Source organism: Salmo salar, unplaced genomic scaffold, assembly GCF_905237065.1.
Source record: "Salmo salar unplaced genomic scaffold, Ssal_v3.1, whole genome shotgun sequence".
Taxonomy (NCBI): domain Eukaryota; kingdom Metazoa; phylum Chordata; class Actinopteri; order Salmoniformes; family Salmonidae; genus Salmo; species Salmo salar.
Window position 1 is genome coordinate 61227 of NW_025549697.1, and position 19414 is coordinate 80640.

General features: G+C 42.9%; 1 long non-coding RNA gene across 1 annotated transcript; it reads right to left on the reverse strand.

The window, feature by feature from the left end:
• Positions 1 to 6586: 6586 nt before the first annotated feature.
• On the reverse strand, positions 6587 to 16472 carry LOC123738548 (uncharacterized). The gene is made up of 2 exons (XR_006767511.1): positions 16439 to 16472; positions 6587 to 7018 (listed from the first exon to the last, which is right to left on the reverse strand). It is a non-coding gene; the product is annotated as an uncharacterized lncRNA (long non-coding RNA).
• Between the last annotated feature and the right edge of the window lie 2942 nt (positions 16473 to 19414).

Genomic DNA, 19414 nt, shown 5'->3' on the forward strand with positions numbered 1-19414 from the left:
CATTTTACTCCCAGGTGGTTTTTGGATGATTGTCCTCCTCCTACTTTTGAATTGTTGTGGATGGCCCCTCGGAGCGCTCAGTCTCTCATGCCCTCCCACTTTCTCCGGACCGGTAGGGGGTGCAATAGGCCCGTGCAACCTAAGGTTTGACACCAACACAAACATAAACCCTCTTAAACCTAACCTAGCCAGTGCCATCGCTCCCACTTATCGGCCCGGGACCCCGCAGAATAATCAGTACAACTCTTATTGCATGTTTTATTGTCACAGTTTTACTTCATACATTTTCTGTCCACCCCCTCTACGGTTACTTTAAGGACAAACTCTTGGTGAATTCTTTGCTTCAGACTCTACAGAAATCAAAGTTTTAAGCTTTTTTATCCTGTAGATTTTTCTTATATATATTCAATACACAAAGCTCCACCTATTGGCAAGATCAAACATACATTTACCATTCGCTCATGATAAAGGAAACATTGCACTCCAGAAAGCTGACTTACTAACAAGCTTCTGTAGGGATACATTTTGACTGGAATGATACAAATCTTATTTATTTTATTAACTTTTTTTAACAGTTTTCTGGCTTTCTGGTTGATTGCTGCTGTTTTTTACAACCTAGCAAGTACCCCTCCTGATGGTAGTCACGGACAAAGACATGGATTCCATTCATGGTTTTTCCCTCCGTATAGACAGACCCATGATGCAACACCTACACAGATTTACATAACCGCACCCACTAGAACCCAGGTAGATTCGGCAGGCATTTTAGTGCATTTTATGATTCCTTTCTAGACAGATTTCCCTTCTATGCAGGTACATTCTATCCTATCGCAGGATAACTCTTATTTTTCAATTTTAGAACTTTTTGATTATCTTAAATAGATCCTTAAAAAAGAACAATGGTGTGCTTTCTCACAATACCCAGATTGGATGGGAGAGAATCATTGTTCTTACAATATATATTGACTTTAATGTCTCCCCCTCCCCCTCCTTTTTTTCTCTCTCTTATTTTTCCTTTATGTAGAGTTTTACTCTATTTTCCCCTCTATTTTTTGATATTACTGGGTTCCCTTGGACTCTCAACCTATCATACTAGCTAATATCAGCCTAGGACCAATCAGACATTGACACATCAGCCTAAACATTCTTGACCTATGCCCTCTCAACCTAGCATACTAGCAAACACTTACTTAAGATCCAATCAGACTAGGACACATTAGAATTAGGACATATCATTCTTCCAAAAAGAATAACAGAGGCCAATATGAACCAATAGCCTTCGTGTAATTGGTTGAGAACCCCCCACCCCCAAACCCCCCTTTCCTTTCAAATGGGATTTATATCCCTTCCTCAAAGACAGCTCTCCTTAGCCTCTGAAGAAGCATTATACATGCGAAACGTCAGGCTTTTTTTTCCTTTTCGTTTGACACAGTGAATTCATTGAAATTTGCTTTTTGAAAATTTGTATTATATTCTTTTAATAATAAAGGTACATTTTAATCCAGCTATTGGGAGGAAACAAGATACAACTTAAGAACTAACAACCGAAGACAACTGAAGAACCAACAACTGAAAACCTAAAAAGACAATCCAGAAATTAAGAAGATAAGAAGACAACGAACAACATAAGCTACCTGGGTCGGCTCCCAGCCGACACAAAAAGGATAATGAATCCATAAAACTTTAAAGGAATCCACCACTTCAACGGTATAACAGTCAAATTGGTTGTAACATCCACCTGGGCTAATACCCCTCTTTTCAGGCTCTATCACCCACAGAAGGCGGTAAGCATAATTCAACAACCACCATCTTGTATGTGACTGAACATTAGCTGGGTTAAATATGCTTAGCAATGGATTCACTGTTTTGAACACCCTTCCGCAGGAGGGAGAGACAAACACCCACATTACAGTACAACACATAAGGCCTAACACACCTTCCACTCAACACACAACTAAAACCTACTTCAAACTGATACAAGCTATACACCACAAACAAATCATTGAACATGCACTCAACACTCAGACATTTCCAGCGGGGATGATGAAACAGGTCACTAAACTCACAGACTTTATTAAACCATCATCCCCCAACATAGAGACAAAGCAGAAAGTAGCTGATAATACAAAAAATTGGATGTCAGCAAATATGCATATCTTGCATGAACATTACCAGGCAATACTAAACACTCTATCCCCTACAGGCTTTCCGTTTAACAATAGTGCCTTCCAGACAGCAGTTCGTTGGGCCCAACACAGGTACAAGCACAAATTACGTGACAGTACAGTCCCCATAGTGCAATCACTGTTAGAGGACCCACCATCCACTAGTGCTTCAGAACCAGTAACCAGGGTTCATTCCCTTTCTCCTATCACAACCCCCGAGACTGAAAATAACCCAGTTTTAGTACAGGCCAGACGATCTACTCCAGCCTCAGCCTCACGTCCCACAGCCAGAGCCAAGACAAGCTTACCAACTTTAGGGTCTTCCCCACACGTCCTAGCCGAGACACTACCATCCACTCTGGCATCCAGGCTGACTCAATCCCCCCTTAGTAAGGGTACAACGACCAGCACCGAGACTTGGAGCTATTAAAGCACCAACTTTGTCCCCTAGGTCTGTCAGTAACAAACCAACATCTTCTCCAGGTTTGGTTTTGCCCTCAAGGGGAACTGTTTCCATACCCGTAGCTTCGACATTGATTAAGGCTCCAGATAACATACCGCCCATACCCTCCCCAACTCCTAATAGGGTCACTCTTGCCTACCCCCAGTTCACTTCCCCACCACCTGACCTTGATGAATTCATAGTAGACTTTGAACTTAGAGAGGAAGAATTTCCCACTCTCCAGTCAATTATGGTACAGACAAAGCACACCATAGCCCAGACCAAGACCATCACAGTCCAGGCGCAGGTGATACACAGACCCTGCAGCCAACTTGACTCCTGGAGTGCCCCCACATTGACTAGAGCAATGGAGACCGCACAACCACCCCAAACACCAATTATCAGCAATGTAGCGATTCAATCCGATCTAAACATTTCTGACCTCTCTGGGTCAGAAACTAACATTTCCACTCTTGCTCCCACAGAGGCTCAACCAAATATACACCCTAACCCTGCTGAGGCGGTGATTATGGAAAGAGGAGTAAAGGTGGAAAAAGTTGTGATGATGGGAGAAAACAAAGGGAAAATCAATCCCAACAGTTTCCTGTCTGAACCTTCCCCAATACTTACCTCTCCACACACCAGATACCTCTTACCCACCCCACTTAGTCTGTCTCCAAAAAATAGGGTTCTTTCAGAGCCAACTGTGAGACTCTCCCCTCTGCCTTCACCTAGACACTCTACCCCAACATCCCCAGCCACCCCCCATTCTTGTACCAGCCAACTAGACATGATATGACCAATAGAAAAATTTATGACTGGAAAATAAAATCTCTCAAACCGATTGCCATCATTGGAGATTCAAACTTGAAAAGAATACCCTACCATCCGTACAAACACGTCCAAATTGACAGTTATCCTGGAGCACAGTTCCACCACATTACTGGGGTATTGGCAAAATCTACCCCAAATCCTAACACCAAGGTGGTTGTGCTGTCTCTGGGCCTGAACAACAAAGATCAAACACAGAAACAAACACCCATAGGACAACTGCAATCACTCCATAGTAAAGCAACAGTGATGTATCCCAATGCAACCATTTACTTCCCCATCATTAACTACTCTCCTCACCTGTCAGAGAAACAACAAACCATGTTGAAATATATTAATTCACACATCGCCACACACTACAACCCCCTATTAGAAATCCACCATTTAGATTTCCACACAGAGAAAGATAACATACACTGGACACCAGACACAGGGGCAAAAATACTCCAACATTGGATGGAACAGCTAAAATAGTGGGGGAGGGTATGCCTACATCACAGCCCCTCCACCAAGACACAAACATCCTTAATCTTTCATCCACATTCCACTTATCACCTTCTGAGACTCGGCTGCTGGAGAGGGGACTCACTTTTATCCCCACACCACTGCATTCGGACTATGGGGACCTCCAGAGGGACATCTACAGGTATCATAGAGCTCTGAAGCTCTTGGACCACTTTGATTATACATCGGATTACCAAACCCTACCATTCACAGCTCCATCCAGATGGGAACCAAAATCACAGACAATATCAGCACCCATTAGGAAACTTATTAAAACCAACACACACATCATCAGAGAATTCCATACCGCCACCATAACTTCACAGCAGAATATCACAGTAGAAGAAAGACAAGCCATAGCTAAATTAAGGAAACACAAACATATAACCATAAAACCAGCAGACAAAGGCTCAAAGATAATTATTATGGACAACCAACAGTACCTCTTTGAAGCCCACCGCCAACTCTCTAACACACAACACTATACTTCTATCCCTGCTTCTACACAGATCCAGACACAAATAAAAATTAGACAGATAATATCAGATCTTTATAAAAATAAATACATTACATATAGACAAAAGGAATATCTAGATGGACCAGACTTACCCAGACAGAGACTCTTCTATCTCCTCCCTAAGATACATCAAACACCAGATACCTGGACAGTCCCTTTTGAGGTCCCGAAGGAAAGACCTATTGTGTCGGACTGTGGGAGTGAGTCCTCGCCAGCAGCGGAGTTTATTGACTACTTCCTCAACCCCATTTCACAAAGGCACCCCAGCTACCTGAAGGACACATACCACTTCATAGACACTCTTCACAACATTCCAGTCCCAGCAAATGCATACCTTTTCACCATAGATATAGATTCTCTTTACACTAACATAGATATCTTGTCAGGTTTAGCAGCAGTGAAATCTGCACTCCGGAGATACCCAGATCCAGACAGACCAGACTCACACCTCCTACAGCTTCTAGAACTTGGATTAAGAAACAATGACTTCACATTCAATAATAAACACTACTTACAGATTCATGGGACGGCAATGGGTAAAAAGTTTGCCCCAGCCTATGCTAATATTTATATGGCTGACTGGGAGTTGACAGCCTTAGATAAATGCCCATTGCGTCCCATGTTTTATAGACGATACCTGGATGATATCTTCGGAGTGTGGGAACACGATCTGGTACATTTCAAAACGTTCATTGAAATACTCAATAATCATCATCCGACCATAACTGTTAAATATGTCATTCACCAACATACAATCAACTTCCTGGATACAACAATATTCTTTCCAGATACTGACACACACATAGTCTCTTTACAAACAAAAGTATACTTTAAAGACACAGACACACATGCCTTACTTCACAAGTCCAGTTATCACCCAAAACATACATTCACTGGTATTGTAAAATCACAACTCATTCGATTCCATAGACTATGTACACAACAGAAAGACTTTCATCTAGCCACACAGACTCTTTTTAGTGCACTGAGGAAGAGGGGATATTCAAAGAGATCACTGAGGTACATAAAGGCTAACACACTGGCGGGCTTCCCCCAAAACAGATTGCCTGATCCCCTAACCCTACCTCTAACACTAACCTTAACCTTAACCCTAACCTTAACCTTAACCTTAACCCTAACCCTAACCTTAACCTTAACCCTGACCTTAACCTTAACCTTAACCCTAACTTTAACCTTAACCTTAACCCTAACCTTAACCCTAACCTTAACCCTAACCTTAACCCTAACCTTAACCCTAACCTTAACCTTAACCCTAACCCTAACCATAACCTTAACCTTCATAACGCTCCCGCTAGAACTCTGGACCTGGTACTGACTCCTGACCTGGGCGAACAGCCCACACCCATCCTTATCCCTTTCCCGATTCTGGGTCCGTATCCCTATCCCCCCATCCTATCCCTGTCCTCCACCCTCAGACCTTTCCCAGACCCCCTGCTCCCACTCCCCCAACAGACACAGAACCCCACATTATACCCATTATCAGCACCTTCTCTGACGTAAACAGACTCCTTCACTCCAGACTGAAAGCCGCTTTCACCCAAACACAACGCACATTTCCCCCACTTCAGGAATTCAGACCCATATCAGCTTTCCGCAGAAACCCCAACTTAAGGGATCTCTTAATTTTTGCAAAATTTTCCAATAAACCCACTCCTAAACTACCCATTGAACAACAGTATTATAGACAACTTTCGCACATTCAAAATCCACATGCACAAACCTCCAGTCCTATCTCACAACTGATGACCATTCAAAGCACTAATATTGTCTATGCCATAACATGCACACTATGCCATAACATTTATATAGGAGAAACCGGTCACACAGTCTTGACACGCCTCAAACAGCACCTCTACACAATTGTAAAAAACATTTTACAAACACACCTGGTCCAACACTTTCAAACCCATCCAACCACCTCCCTCCGTATTACCGGTCTGGAGATGAAATCCACCTGGACCACAGGCCAGAGGAAAGCGGCCGAATCCAGGTGGATTTCAAAACTTAATACTTTGGCTCCACTGGGCATGAACATTAAGGAATGATAGAAAACACTAATAGTGGGAGGGGGTGGGGAGCTAATTAAGAGGGCTGGAGGGACCACTGGAACGAGGAGGAGGTTAAAATAATAAGAAAGAAGCATTTGATTGCTGAACCTGGTGGTGTCTTTTTTTGTATTTGGTGCTGAGTTTTATTATATTATACATTTTAACATGACAGGTGATTCCTTCATCTTATTTACTTGATTATTTATTCAACTTTTAAAGGAAATCCAATTTTTCTTTTTTAGTTGCCTATTGATCTGGTATGCATGTTTTAATGTGATTTTATATGAAATTTGGTTTAAGGTTAAACATTTTACTCCCAGGTGGTTTTTGGATGATTGTCCTCCTCCTACTTTTGAATTGTTGTGGATGGCCCCTCGGAGCGCTCAGTCTCTCATGCCCTCCCACTTTCTCCGGACCGGTAGGGGGTGCAATAGGCCCGTGCAACCTAAGGTTTGACACCAACACAAACATAAACCCTCTTAAACCTAACCTAGCCAGTGCCATCGCTCCCACTTATCGGCCCGGGACCCCGCAGAATAATCAGTACAACTCTTATTGCATGTTTTATTGTCACAGTTTTACTTCATACATTTTCTGTCCACCCCCTCTACGGTTACTTTAAGGACAAACTCTTGGTGAATTCTTTGCTTCAGACTCTACAGAAATCAAAGTTTTAAGCTTTTTTATCCTGTAGATTTTTCTTATATATATTCAATACACAAAGCTCCACCTATTGGCAAGATCAAACATACATTTACCATTCGCTCATGATAAAGGAAACATTGCACTCCAGAAAGCTGACTTACTAACAAGCTTCTGTAGGGATACATTTTGACTGGAATGATACAAATCTTATTTATTTTATTAACTTTTTTTAACAGTTTTCTGGCTTTCTGGTTGATTGCTGCTGTTTTTTACAACCTAGCAAGTACCCCTCCTGATGGTAGTCACGGACAAAGACATGGATTCCATTCATGGTTTTTCCCTCCGTATAGACAGACCCATGATGCAACACCTACACAGATTTACATAACCGCACCCACTAGAACCCAGGTAGATTCGGCAGGCATTTTAGTGTATTTTATGATTCCTTTCTAGATAGATTTCCCTTCTATGCAGGTACATTCTATCCTATCGCAGGATAACTCTTATTTTTCAATTTTAGAACTTTTTGATTATCTTAAATAGATCCTTAAAAAAGAACAATGGTGTGCTTTCTCACAATACCCAGATTGGATGGGAGAGAATCATTGTTCTTACAATATATATTGACTTTAATGTCTCCCCCTCCCCCTCCTTTTTTTTCTCTCTCTTATTTTTCCTTTATGTAGAGTTTTACTCTATTTTCCCCTCTATTTTTTGATATTACTGGGTTCCCTTGGACTCTCAACCTATCATACTAGCTAATATCAGCCTAGGACCAATCAGACATTGACACATCAGCCTAAACATTCTTGACCTATGCCCTCTCAACCTAGCATACTAGCAAACACTTACTTAAGATCCAATCAGACTAGGACACATTAGAATTAGGACATATCATTCTTCCAAAAAGAATAACAGAGGCCAATATGAACCAATAGCCTTCGTGTAATTGGTTGAGAACCCCCCCACCCCCAACCCCCCCCCTTCCCTTTCAAATGGGATTTATATCCCTTCCTCAAAGACAGCTCTCCTTAGCCTCTGAAGAAGCATTATACATGCGAAACGTCAGGCTTTTTTTTCCCTTTTCGTTTGACACAGTGAATTCATTGAAATTTGCTTTTTGAAAATTTGTATTATATTCTTTTAATAATAAAGGTACATTTTAATCCAGCTATTGGGAGGAAACAAGATACAACTTAAGAACTAACAACCGAAGACAACTGAAGAACCAACAACTGAAAACCTAAAAAGACAATCCAGAAATTAAGAAGATAAGAAGACAACGAACAACATAAGCTACCTGGGTCGCTCCCAGCCGACACAAAAAGGATAATGAATCCATAAAACTTTAAAGGAATCCACCACTTCAACGGTATAACAGTCAAATTGGTTGTAACATCCACCTGGGCTAATACCCCTCTTTTCAGGCTCTATCACCCACAGAAGGCGGTAAGCATAATTCAACAACCACCATCTTGTATGTGACTGAACATTAGCTGGGTTAAATATGCTTAGCAATGGATTCACTGTTTTGAACACCCTTCCGCAGGAGGGAGAGACAAACACCCACATTACAGTACAACACATAAGGCCTAACACACCTTCCACTCAACACACAACTAAAACCTACTTCAAACTGATACAAGCTATACACCACAAACAAATCATTGAACATGCACTCAACACTCAGACATTTCCAGCGGGGATGATGAAACAGGTCACTAAACTCACAGACTTTATTAAACCATCATCCCCCAACATAGAGACAAAGCAGAAAGTAGCTGATAATACAAAAAATTGGATGTCAGCAAATATGCATATCTTGCATGAACATTACCAGGCAATACTAAACACTCTATCCCCTACAGGCTTTCCGTTTAACAATAGTGCCTTCCAGACAGCAGTTCGTTGGGCCCAACACAGGTACAAGCACAAATTACGTGACAGTACAGTCCCCATAGTGCAATCACTGTTAGAGGACCCACCATCCACTAGTGCTTCAGAACCAGTAACCAGGGTTCATTCCCTTTCTCCTATCACAACCCCCGAGACTGAAAATAACCCAGTTTTAGTACAGGCCAGACGATCTACTCCAGCCTCAGCCTCACGTCCCACAGCCAGAGCCAAGACAAGCTTACCAACTTTAGGGTCTTCCCCACACGTCCTAGCCGAGACACTACCATCCACTCTGGCATCCAGGCTGACTCAATCCCCCTTAGTAAGGGTACAACGACCAGCACCGAGACTTGGAGCTATTAAAGCACCAACTTTGTCCCCTAGGTCTGTCAGTAACAAACCAACATCTTCTCCAGGTTTGGTTTTGCCCTCAAGGGGAACTGTTTCCATACCCGTAGCTTCGACATTGATTAAGGCTCCAGATAACATACCGCCCATACCCTCCCCAACTCCTAATAGGGTCACTCTTGCCTACCCCCAGTTCACTTCCCCACCACCTGACCTTGATGAATTCATAGTAGACTTTGAACTTAGAGAGGAAGAATTTCCCACTCTCCAGTCAATTATGGTACAGACAAAGCACACCATAGCCCAGACCAAGACCATCACAGTCCAGGCGCAGGTGATACACAGACCCTGCAGCCAACTTGACTCCTGGAGTGCCCCCACATTGACTAGAGCAATGGAGACCGCACAACCACCCCAAACACCAATTATCAGCAATGTAGCGATTCAATCCGATCTAAACATTTCTGACCTCTCTGGGTCAGAAACTAACATTTCCACTCTTGCTCCCACAGAGGCTCAACCAAATATACACCCTAACCCTGCTGAGGCGGTGATTATGGAAAGAGGAGTAAAGGTGGAAAAAGTTGTGATGATGGGAGAAAACAAAGGGAAAATCAATCCCAACAGTTTCCTGTCTGAACCTTCCCCAATACTTACCTCTCCACACACCAGATACCTCTTACCCACCCCACTTAGTCTGTCTCCAAAAAATAGGGTTCTTTCAGAGCCAACTGTGAGACTCTCCCCTCTGCCTTCACCTAGACACTCTACCCCAACATCCCCAGCCACCCCCCCATTCTTGTACCAGCCAACTAGACATGATATGACCAATAGAAAAATTTATGACTGGAAAATAAAATCTCTCAAACCGATTGCCATCATTGGAGATTCAAACTTGAAAAGAATACCCTACCATCCGTACAAACACATCCAAATTGACAGTTATCCTGGAGCACAGTTCCACCACATTACTGGGGTATTGGCAAAATCTACCCCAAATCCTAACACCAAGGTGGTTGTGCTGTCTCTGGGCCTGAACAACAAAGATCAAACACAGAAACAAACACCCATAGGACAACTGCAATCACTCCACAGTAAAGCAACAGTGATGTATCCCAATGCAACCATTTACTTCCCCATCATTAACTACTCTCCTCACCTGTCAGAGAAACAACAAACCATGTTGAAATATATTAATTCACACATCGCCACACACTACAACCCCCTATTAGAAATCCACCATTTAGATTTCCACACAGAGAAAGATAACATACACTGGACACCAGACACAGGGGCAAAAATACTCCAACATTGGATGGAACAGCTAAAATAGTGGGGGAGGGTATGCCTACATCACAGCCCCTCCACCAAGACACAAACATCCTTAATCTTTCATCCACATTCCACTTATCACCTTCTGAGACTCGGCTGCTGGAGAGGGGACTCACTTTTATCCCCACACCACTGCATTCGGACTATGGGGACCTCCAGAGGGACATCTACAGGTATCATAGAGCTCTGAAGCTCTTGGACCACTTTGATTATACATCGGATTACCAAACCCTACCATTCACAGCTCCATCCAGATGGGAACCAAAATCACAGACAATATCAGCACCCATTAGGAAACTTATTAAAACCAACACACACATCATCAGAGAATTCCATACCGCCACCATAACTTCACAGCAGAATATCACAGTAGAAGAAAGACAAGCCATAGCTAAATTAAGGAAACACAAACATATAACCATAAAACCAGCAGACAAAGGCTCAAAGATAATTATTATGGACAACCAACAGTACCTCTTTGAAGCCCACCGCCAACTCTCTAACACACAACACTATACTTCTATCCCTGCTTCTACACAGATCCAGACACAAATAAAAATTAGACAGATAATATCAGATCTTTATAAAAATAAATACATTACATATAGACAAAAGGAATATCTAGATGGACCAGACTTACCCAGACAGAGACTCTTCTATCTCCTCCCTAAGATACATCAAACACCAGATACCTGGACAGTCCCTTTTGAGGTCCCGAAGGGAAGACCTATTGTGTCGGACTGTGGGAGTGAGTCCTCGCCAGCAGCGGAGTTTATTGACTACTTCCTCAACCCCATTTCACAAAGGCACCCCAGCTACCTGAAGGACACATACCACTTCATAGACACTCTTCACAACATTCCAGTCCCAGCAAATGCATACCTTTTCACCATAGATATAGATTCTCTTTACACTAACATAGATATCTTGTCAGGTTTAGCAGCAGTGAAATCTGCACTCCGGAGATACCCAGATCCAGACAGACCAGACTCACACCTCCTACAGCTTCTAGAACTTGGATTAAGAAACAATGACTTCACATTCAATAATAAACACTACTTACAGATTCATGGGACGGCAATGGGTAAAAAGTTTGCCCCAGCCTATGCTAATATTTATATGGCTGACTGGGAGTTGACAGCCTTAGATAAATGCCCATTGCGTCCCATGTTTTATAGACGATACCTGGATGATATCTTCGGAGTGTGGGAACACGATCTGGTACATTTCAAAACGTTCATTGAAATACTCAATAATCATCATCCGACCATAACTGTTAAATATGTCATTCACCAACATACAATCAACTTCCTGGATACAACAATATTCTTTCCAGATACTGACACACACATAGTCTCTTTACAAACAAAAGTATACTTTAAAGACACAGACACACATGCCTTACTTCACAAGTCCAGTTATCACCCAAAACATACATTCACTGGTATTGTAAAATCACAACTCATTCGATTCCATAGACTATGTACACAACAGAAAGACTTTCATCTAGCCACACAGACTCTTTTTAGTGCACTGAGGAAGAGGGGATATTCAAAGAGATCACTGAGGTACATAAAGGCTAACACACTGGCGGGCTTCCCCAAAACAGATTGCCTGATCCCCTAACCCTACCTCTAACACTAACCTTAACCTTAACCCTAACCTTAACCTTAACCTTAACCCTAACCCTAACCTTAACCTTAACCCTGACCTTAACCTTAACCTTAACCCTAACTTTAACCTTAACCTTAACCCTAACCTTAACCCTAACCTTAACCCTAACCTTAACCCTAACCTTAACCCTAACCTTAACCTTAACCCTAACCCTAACCATAACCTTAACCTTCATAACGCTCCCGCTAGAACTCTGGACCTGGTACTGACTCCTGACCTGGGCGAACAGCCCACACCCATCCTTATCCCTTTCCCGATTCTGGGTCCGTATCCCTATCCCCCCATCCTATCCCTGTCCTCCACCCTCAGACCTTTCCCAGACCCCCTGCTCCCACTCCCCCAACAGACACAGAACCCCACATTATACCCATTATCAGCACCTTCTCTGACGTAAACAGACTCCTTCACTCCAGACTGAAAGCCGCTTTCACCCAAACACAACGCACATTTCCCCCACTTCAGGAATTCAGACCCATATCAGCTTTCCGCAGAAACCCCAACTTAAGGGATCTCTTAATTTTTGCAAAATTTTCCAATAAACCCACTCCTAAACTACCCATTGAACAACAGTATTATAGACAACTTTCGCACATTCAAAATCCACATGCACAAACCTCCAGTCCTATCTCACAACTGATGACCATTCAAAGCACTAATATTGTCTATGCCATAACATGCACACTATGCCATAACATTTATATAGGAGAAACCGGTCACACAGTCTTGACACGCCTCAAACAGCACCTCTACACAATTGTAAAAAACATTTTACAAACACACCTGGTCCAACACTTTCAAACCCATCCAACCACCTCCCTCCGTATTACCGGTCTGGAGATGAAATCCACCTGGACCACAGGCCAGAGGAAAGCGGCCGAATCCAGGTGGATTTCAAAACTTAATACTTTGGCTCCACTGGGCATGAACATTAAGGAATGATAGAAAACACTAATAGTGGGAGGGGGTGGGGAGCTAATTAAGAGGGCTGGAGGGACCACTGGAACGAGGAGGAGGTTAAAATAATAAGAAAGAAGCATTTGATTGCTGAACCTGGTGGTGTCTTTTTTTGTATTTGGTGCTGAGTTTTATTATATTATACATTTTAACATGACAGGTGATTCCTTCATCTTATTTACTTGATTATTTATTCAACTTTTAAAGGAAATCCAATTTTTCTTTTTAGTTGCCTATTGATCTGGTATGCATGTTTTAATGTGATTTTATATGAAATTTGGTTTAAGGTTAAACATTTTACTCCCAGGTGGTTTTTGGATGATTGTCCTCCTCCTACTTTTGAATTGTTGTGGATGGCCCCTCGGAGCGCTCAGTCTCTCATGCCCTCCCACTTTCTCCGGACCGGTAGGGGGTGCAATAGGCCCGTGCAACCTAAGGTTTGACACCAACACAAACATAAACCCTCTTAAACCTAACCCTAACCCTAACCCTAACCCTAACCCTAAAAATTAGACAGATAATATCAGATCTTTATAAAAATAAATACATTACATATAGACAAAAGGAATATCTAGATGGACCAGACTTACCCAGACAGAGACTCTTCTATCTCCTCCCTAAGATACATCAAACACCAGATACCTGGACAGTCCCTTTTGAGGTCCCGAAGGGAAGACCTATTGTGTCGGACTGTGGGAGTGAGTCCTCGCCAGCAGCGGAGTTTATTGACTACTTCCTCAACCCCATTTCACAAAGGCACCCCAGCTACCTGAAGGACACATACCACTTCATAGACACTCTTCACAACATTCCAGTCCCAGCAAATGCATACCTTTTCACCATAGATATAGATTCTCTTTACACTAACATAGATATCTTGTCAGGTTTAGCAGCAGTGAAATCTGCACTCCGGAGATACCCAGATCCAGACAGACCAGACTCACACCTCCTACAGCTTCTAGAACTTGGATTAAGAAACAATGACTTCACATTCAATAATAAACACTACTTACAGATTCATGGGACGGCAATGGGTAAAAAGTTTGCCCCAGCCTATGCTAATATTTATATGGCTGACTGGGAGTTGACAGCCTTAGATAAATGCCCATTGCGTCCCATGTTTTATAGACGATACCTGGATGATATCTTCGGAGTGTGGGAACACGATCTGGTACATTTCAAAACGTTCATTGAAATACTCAATAATCATCATCCGACCATAACTGTTAAATATGTCATTCACCAACATACAATCAACTTCCTGGATACAACAATATTCTTTCCAGATACTGACACACACATAGTCTCTTTACAAACAAAAGTATACTTTAAAGACACAGACACACATGCCTTACTTCACAAGTCCAGTTATCACCCAAAACATACATTCACTGGTATTGTAAAATCACAACTCATTCGATTCCATAGACTATGTACACAACAGAAAGACTTTCATCTAGCCACACAGACTCTTTTTAGTGCACTGAGGAAGAGGGGATATTCAAAGAGATCACTGAGGTACATAAAGGCTAACACACTGGCGGGCTTCCCCCAAAACAGATTGCCTGATCCCCTAACCCTACCTCTAACACTAACCTTAACCTTAACCCTAACCTTAACCTTAACCTTAACCCTAACCCTAACCTTAACCTTAACCCTGACCTTAACCTTAACCTTAACCCTAACTTTAACCTTAACCTTAACCCTAACCTTAACCCTAACCTTAACCCTAACCTTAACCCTAACCTTAACCCTAACCTTAACCTTAACCCTAACCCTAACCATAACCTTAACCTTCATAACGCTCCCGCTAGAACTCTGGACCTGGTACTGACTCCTGACCTGGGCGAACAGCCCACACCCATCCTTATCCCTTTCCCGATTCTGGGTCCGTATCCCTATCCCCCCATCCTATCCCTGTCCTCCACCCTCAGACCTTTCCCAGACCCCCTGCTCCCACTCCCCAACAGACACAGAACCCCACATTATACCCATTATCAGCACCTTCTCTGACGTAAACAGACTCCTTCACTCCAGACTGAAAGCCGCTTTCACCCAAACACAACGCACATTTCCCCCACTTCAGGAATTCAGACCCATATCAGCTTTCCGCAGAAACCCCAACTTAAGGGATCTCTTAATTTTTGCAAAATTTTCCAATAAACCCACTCCTAAACTACCCATTGAACAACAGTATTACAGACAACTTTCGCACATTCAAAATCCACATGCACAAACCTCCAGTCCTATCTCACAACTGATGACCATTCAAAGCACTAATATTGTCTATGCCATAACATGCACACTATGCCATAACATTTATATAGGAGAAACCGGTCACACAGTCTTGACACGCCTCAAACAGCACCTCTACACAATTGTAAAAAACATTTTACAAACACACCTGGTCCAACACTTTCAAACCCATCCAACCACCTCCCTCCGTATTACCGGTCTGGAGATGAAATCCACCTGGACCACAGGCCAGAGGAAAGCGGCCGAATCCAGGTGGATTTCAAAACTTAATACTTTGGCTCCACTGGGCATGAACATTAAGGAATGATAGAAAACACTAATAGTGGGAGGGGGTGGGGAGCTAATTAAGAGGGCTGGAGGGACCACTGGAACGAGGAGGAGGTTAAAATAATAAGAAAGAAGCATTTGATTGCTGAACCTGGTGGTGTCTTTTTTGTATTTGGTGCTGAGTTTTATTATATTATACATTTTAACATGACAGGTGATTCCTTCATCTTATTTACTTGATTATTTATTCAACTTTTAAAGGAAATCCAATTTTTCTTTTTTAGTTGCCTATTGATCTGGTATGCATGTTTTAATGTGATTTTATATGAAATTTGGTTTAAGGTTAAACATTTTACTCCCAGGTGGTTTTTGGATGATTGTCCTCCTCCTACTTTTGAATTGTTGTGGATGGCCCCTCGGAGCGCTCAGTCTCTCATGCCCTCCCACTTTCTCCGGACCGGTAGGGGGTGCAATAGGCCCGTGCAACCTAAGGTTTGACACCAACACAAACATAAACCCTCTTAAACCTAACCCTAACCCTAACCCTAACCCCTAACCCTAACCCTAACCCTAACCCTAACCCTAACCCTAACCCTAACCCACCCACAGAAGGCGGCTTTCCGTTTAACAATAGTGCCTTCCAGACAGCAGTTCGTTGGGCCCAACACAGGTACAAGCACAAATTACGTGACAGTACAGTCCCCATAGTGCAATCACTGTTAGAGGACCCACCATCCACTAGTGCTTCAGAACCAGTAACCAGGGTTCATTCCCTTTCTCCTATCACAACCCCCGACACTGAAAATAACCCAGTTTTAGTACAGGCCAGACGATCTACTCCAGCCTCAGCCTCACGTCCCACAGCCAGAGCCAAGACAAGCTTACCAACTTTAGGGTCTTCCCCACACGTCCTAGCCGAGACACTACCATCCACTCTGGCATCCAGGCTGACTCAATCCCCCCTTAGTAAGGGTACAACGACCAGCACCGAGACTTGGAGCTATTAAAGCACCAACTTTGTCCCCTAGGTCTGTCAGTAACAAACCAATATCTTCTCCAGGTTTGGTTTTGCCCTCAAGGGGAACTGTTTCCATACCCGTAGCTTCGACATTGATTAAGGCTCCAGATAACATACCGCCCATACCCTCCCCAACTCCTAATAGGGTCACTCTTGCCTACCCCCAGTTCACTTCCCCACCACCTGACCTTGATGAATTCATAGTAGACTTTGAACTTAGAGAGGAAGAATTTCCCACTCTTCAGTCAATTATGGTACAGACAAAGCACACCATAGCCCAGACCAAGACCATCACAGTCCAGGCGCAGGTGATACACAGACCCTGCAGCCAACTTGACTCCTGGAGTGCCCCCACATTGACTAGAGCAACGGAGACCGCACAACCACCCCAAACACCAATTATCAGCAATGTAGCGATTCAATCCGATCTAAACATTTCTGACCTCTCTGGGTCAGAAACTAACATTTCCACTCTTGCTCCCACAGAGGCTCAACCAAATATACACCCTAACCCTGCTGAGGCGGTGATTATGGAAAGAGGAGTAAAGGTGGAAAAAGTTGTGATGATGGGAGAAAACAAAGGGAAAATCAATCCCAACAGTTTCCTGTCTGAACCTTCCCCAATACTTACCTCTCCACACACCAGATACCTCTTACCCACCCCACTTAGTCTGTCTCCAAAAAATAGGGTTCTTTCAGAGCCAACTGTGAGACTCTCCCCTCTGCCTTCACCTAGACACTCTACCCCAACATCCCCAGCCACCCCCCCATTCTTGTACCAGCCAACTAGACATGATATGACCAATAGAAAAATTTATGACTGGAAAATAAAATCTCTCAAACCGATTGCCATCATTGGAGATTCAAACTTGAAAAGAATACCCTACCATCCGTACAAACACATCCAAATTGACAGTTATCCTGGAGCACAGTTCCACCACATTACTGGGGTATTGGCAAAATCTACCCCAAATCCTAACACCAAGGTGGTTGTGCTGTCTCTGGGCCTGAACAACAAAGATCAAACACAGAAACAAACACCCATAGGACAACTGCAATCACTCCACAGTAAAGCAACAGTGATGTATCCCAATGCAACCATTTACTTCCCCATCATTAACTACTCTCCTCACCTGTCAGAGAAACAACAAACCATGTTGAAATATATTAATTCACACATCGCCACACACTACAATCCCCTATTAGAAATCCACCATTTAGATTTCCACACAGAGAAAGATAACATACACTGGACACCAGACACAGGGGCAAAAATACTCCAACATTGGATGGAACAGCTAAAATAGTGGGGGAGGGTATGCCTACATCACAGCCCCTCCACCAAGACACAAACATCCTTAATCTTTCATCCACATTCCACTTATCACCTTCTGAGACTCGGCTGCTGGAGAGGGGACTCACTTTTATCCCCACACCACTGCATTCGGACTATGGGGACCTCCAGAGGGACATCTACAGGTATCATAGAGCTCTGAAGCTCTTGGACCACTTTGATTATACATCGGATTACCAAACCCTACCATTCACAGCTCCATCCAGATGGGAACCAAAATCACAGACAATATCAGCACCCATTAGGAAACTTATTAAAACCAACACACACATCATCAGAGAATTCCATACCGCCACCATAACTTCACAGCAGAATATCACAGTAGAAGAAAGACAAGCCATAGCTAAATTAAGGAAACACAAACATATAACCATAAAACCAGCAGACAAAGGCTCAAAGATAATTATTATGGACAACCAACAGTACCTCTTTGAAGCCCACCGCCAACTCTCTAACACACAACACTATACTTCTATCCCTGCTTCTACACAGATCCAGACACAAATAAAAATTAGACAGATAATATCAGATCTTTATAAAAATAAATACATTACATATAGACAAAAGGAATATCTAGATGGACCAGACTTACCCAGACAGAGACTCTTCTATCTCCTCCCTAAGATACATCAAACACCAGATACCTGGACAGTCCCTTTTGAGGTCCCGAAGGAAGACCTATTGTGTCGGACTGTGGGAGTGAGTCCTCGCCAGCAGCGGAGTTTATTGACTACTTCCTCAACCCCATTTCACAAAGGCACCCCAGCTACCTGAAGGACACATACCACTTCATAGACACTCTTCACAACATTCCAGTCCCAGCAAATGCATACCTTTTCACCATAGATATAGATTCTCTTTACACTAACATAGATATCTTGTCAGGTTTAGCAGCAGTGAAATCTGCACTCCGGAGATACCCAGATCCAGACAGACCAGACTCACACCTCCTACAGCTTCTAGAACTTGGATTAAGAAACAATGACTTCACATTCAATAATAAACACTACTTACAGATTCATGGGACGGCAATGGGTAAAAAAGTTTGCCCCAGCCTATGCTAATATTTATATGGCTGACTGGGAGTTGACAGCCTTAGATAAATGCCCATTGCGTCCCATGTTTTATAGACGATACCTGGA